At 56.6% G+C, this 4,368-nt stretch overlaps 1 protein-coding gene across 10 annotated transcripts in view; it reads left to right on the top strand.

Annotated features, from left to right (window-relative positions):
* Positions 1–1,986: 1,986 nt before the first annotated feature.
* SLC37A1 (solute carrier family 37 member 1) overlaps positions 1,987–4,368 on the top strand; it is a 60,266-nt gene continuing 57,884 nt past the window's right edge. The window contains exons 1-2 of one of the 10 annotated variants that reach the window (XM_077293498.1): positions 2,743–3,062; positions 3,478–3,523. The gene's annotated coding sequence lies outside the window, so the exon portion shown is untranslated. Of the gene's footprint in view, positions 2,232–2,742; positions 3,104–3,155; positions 3,367–3,477; positions 3,524–4,368 lie in introns of those variants that run through there. The other 9 variants (XM_077293504.1, XM_077293503.1, XM_077293507.1 and 6 more) reach the window with 9 other exon arrangements.

The raw sequence follows: 4,368 nt of genomic DNA on the forward strand, positions 1-4,368 counted from the left end.
GAGGTAGGGATTTCTCTGTCAGTGTGCGTGACAGGTGGGACATGTTTGGTCTCACTGGAATGCCGGCGATGATACGAGATGAATGAGGGGTATGGTGCGATTATGATAGGTTCAGCAGCGGAATTACAAGTCAGAAAGATTTAGCTTATACTTAGTCAGAATGTAGAGAGAGGAGGGTCTGGGATAGCCAGCCTTTTTGGTGATGTCACCGACCTAAGCTATAACTGTTTTGGCCGGACTCCAGCAGTGAGTCTGCTGCTGGAAGAACATGTGGGTCTGACCTGAAGAGCTGTACCTCATGCATTGGGATTTTTGGGAGCCCCTCCCCCGAGCATGGTGTTTGCCTGAACTGATATGAACTAAGAACATGTGAGTTATCTTTTCTTCCTTTAATCCTTTTATTTTCATAATTACCTTGTACATATTTGCAATTGTCTCATTTATAACATCTTTGTAGAAAATTTTGATAAACACTGCATAAACTTTATGGGTATATTATTTCATGCCAGTTATTTCTCCATGCTCTAAACCGTACCCTGTCTCTGAAGGGAATTACGCTACGGTTTGGGTTAGCTCCGGACCCCGTTTAATCGGAGCTGGTGGCGGCACTACCGTGTGGAGGCCTTTGGGTGACATTGCAGCGACTGCGGCTTGATAATTATTGTTCCTGCCTGAGTGAGAGTAGTTATCGCGTCGCTGCAGCGCGCCCAATAGCCAGTACATAGCAGGCAGCCTTTCTGGCGACTAATTACCCAGGGTGCAGTACCTAATCTGACCTGAGAGTAAGGGGGGCGCCAGAGAGCTGCAAGTGTTGAGTGAAACTGTAAGCGGGATACACAAATCCCTGCAGTTCATGGTATATTGAAGAGCAGTGGGATACCTAAAATAAGCCCCTGCTGTAAACTAAGAGGTCAATAGCATTGTGTGTGTTCTTTTCATCACATTGTGGCAGTGGAGGAATAACTAGGATAAGCCCCCTGCACATGTGATAGCCGTCTGCTGGTCTAAAGTCACCCCAATCCGTGACATATTGTGGGCAGCGGCTAAGGGATCTTGACAGTCGCGGTGTGAATCGTGACAGCTGCTATATGCTACGTTGGCTGCTATATACTTCTACGTGGGCTGCACTGCTATATACTATGTTTGCTGCTATATACTACGTGGGCTGTGCTATATACTACGTGGGCTGCTATATACTATGTGTTAAAGGGGGGGCCCACTGAGACTCTTTTGCCCGGGGCCCTCAAAAACCTGGAGCCGGCCCTGGGTTAAATACATTTACAACCAGGAGCCTGCTAATGTGTCTGCTCCCGCCTGTAGAGGACTGGGGAATGACTGATATCCAGGGGGCGGAGCTTCGGTAACTAGTGGTGACGTACCTGAAGCTGCGCCCCCTGGTGGCAGAAACTCATGAACTGTAGCGTGGGAATCTTTCAGAATTGGCCCTGCGGAGCCGCAGCAGTTTTCCGGTGTACAGCACCATGTAAACCTATGGAAAACCAAATCCACATGCTGAGGAAAACTCCGTGCGGAAATGCTGAGGTTTATTTTCCGCAGAATGTCAATTCTTTGTGCGGATTCCGCAGCTTTTTACACCTATTCCATTATAGGAATCCGCAGCCGAAATCCGCACAAAAGCTCCAGAAAACCTGCAGGGAATCTGCGTTTTACCTGTGGATTCTGCAGAATCTGTGCGTAAAAATCCACAATGGAATCCGCACCGTGTGCACAGACGCTAATAAATCAGACGCTTGCCTTTTTATTAAGGACGAGACCGGGCAAAAAAGTGGCAACTTTCTACCCACCGTCCTGGAATTGGGTAACGGTGGCGACCACGAGCCTGGTGGAGACCGGCAGCCGCGCACTTCTCTGTAGGGCGGCGGAAAGTCTCCGTTATCAGGGATGAGCGGAGGATATGGGGCACATTCCGGGTGACATGACGCAGGGCTGGGTGTGACGCCCGGGCTACTGGTCCAACCTGTCCGGCCACCTGGAGCCCGGGGCGGGGGCGGCAGGTAACGAGGGGCCGGACCGGGGGAAGAGCTGCACACGAGGAAGTCAACAAACTCCTCACACACAGGCAGGAAGCGAGAGCGGAAGACACCGGAGCCTGCAGCAGGTACATAGCGGGACCCCAGACAGCGGGACCCCAGAGAGCAGGACCCCAGAGAGCAGACAAAGTCCTCACACAGGCAGGAAGCGAGAGCGGAAGACACCGGAGCCTGCAGCAGGTACATAGCGGGACCCCAGAGAGCAGGACCCCAGAGAGCGGGACCCCAGAGAGCGGGACCCCAGAGAGCAGGACCCCAGAGAGCAAAGTCCTCACACAGGCAGGAAGCGAGAGCGGAAGACACCGGAGCCTGCAGCAGGTACATAGCGGGACCCCAGAGAGCGGGACCCCAGACAGGAGGACCCCAGAGAGCGGGACCCCAGAGAGCGGGACCCCAGAGAGCAAAGTCCTCACACAGGCAGGAAGGGAGAGCTGAAGACACCGGAGCCTGCAGCAGGTACATAGCGGGACCCCAGAGAGCGGGACCCCAGAGAGCAGGACCCCAGAGAGCAGGACCCCAGACAGCAAAGTCCTCACACAGGCAGGAAGCGAGAGCGGAAGACACCGGAGCCTGCAGCAGGTACATAGCGGGACCCCAGAGAGCGGGACCCCAGACAGCGGGACCCCAGACAGCAGGACCCCAGAGAGCAGGACCCCAGAGAGCAAAGTCCTCACACAGGCAGGAAGGGAGAGCTGAAGACACCGGAGCCTGCAGCAGGTACATAGCGGGACCCCAGGGAGCGGGACCCCAGAGAGCGGGACCCCAGACAGCAAAGTCCTCACACAGGCAGGAAGGGAGAGCTGAAGACACCGGAGCCTGCAGCAGGTACATAGCGGGACCCCAGAGAGCAGGACCCCAGAGAGCAGGACCCCAGACAGCGGGACCCCAGAGAGCAGACAACAAAGTCCTCACACAGGCAGGAAGCGAGAGCTGAAGACACCGGAGCCTGCAGCAGGTACATAGCGGGACCCCAGACAGCGGGACCCCAGAGAGCAGACAACAAAGTCCTCACACAGGCAGGAAGCGAGAGCGGAAGACACCGGAGCCTGCAGCAGGAGCAGGTACATAGCGGGACCCCAGAGAGCAGGACCCCAGAGAGCAGGACCCCAGAGAGCAGGACCCCAGACAGCAAAGTCCTCACACAGGCAGGAAGGGAGAGCTGAAGACACCGGAGCCTGCAGCAGGTACATAGCGGGACCCCAGAGAGCAGGACCCCAGAGAGCAGGACCCCAGACAGCAGGACCCCAGACAGCAGACACAAACTCCTCACACACAGGCAGGAAGGGAGAGCTGAAGACACCGGAGCCTGCAGCAGGTACATAGCGGGACCCCAGACTGCGGGACCCCAGACTGCGGGACCCCAGACTGCGGGACCCCAGACTGCGGGATCCCAGACAGCGGGACCCCAGACAGCAGACAAAGTCCTCACACAGGCAGGAAGCGAGAGCGGAAGACACCGGAGCCTGCAGCAGGTACATAGCGGGACCCCAGGGAGCAGAATCCCGGGGAGCGGGACCCCAGGGAGCAGAATCCCGGGGAGCGGGACCCCAGGGAGCAGAATCCCGGGGAGCGGGACCCCAGGGAGCAGGACCCCATACATCACAGTCCCAGAGAGTGGGACCTTAGGGTCAGCGGGACCTCAATCGCTGGGACCCCTTGGAGCAGGACCCCATACATACCCATCTCATGTGTCCTACTATTGTGTCATGAGTCTACACGATCATATGCTCAATGTTGTATCTCAGCCATAGTTTGTGTAACCTTGCATCAGTCCTGATGACACAATGAGGACCCCCACCCTCCCTGGGGGTCCGGCCCCTGACCCTGGAGACAATGTTCTGGCTCCTCGTTATCTCCTGGATTTTCTCTTCTACATTTGTTTGTGGTCTTATGCTAGATAAGATAATGGCAGTAAATGAGACCGGGGGAGGGGCACTGGGGTATAACCTCCCCCCCCCAGTATACTGGCACTGGGGTATAACCAATCCCCCCCCCCCCAGTATACTGGCACTGGGGTATAAGCATAACTCCCCCGTGTGCAGGTGGTGTCATGTAGCCCCTCCCCCGTGTCCAGGTGGTGTCATGTAGCCCCTCCCCCGTGTCCAGGTGGTGTCATGTAGCCCCTCCCCCGTGTCCAGGTGGTGTCATGTAGCCCCTCCCCCGTGTCCAGGTGGTGTCATGTAGCCCCTCCCCCGTGTCCAGGTGGTGTCATGTAGCCCCACCCCCGTGTCCAGGTGGTGTCATGTAGCCCCACCCCCGTGTCCAGGTGGTGTCATGTAGCCCCACCCCCGTGTCCAGGTGGTGTCATGTAGCCCCT

Source organism: Ranitomeya variabilis, chromosome 3, assembly GCF_051348905.1.
Source record: "Ranitomeya variabilis isolate aRanVar5 chromosome 3, aRanVar5.hap1, whole genome shotgun sequence".
Lineage (NCBI taxonomy): Eukaryota > Metazoa > Chordata > Amphibia > Anura > Dendrobatidae > Ranitomeya > Ranitomeya variabilis.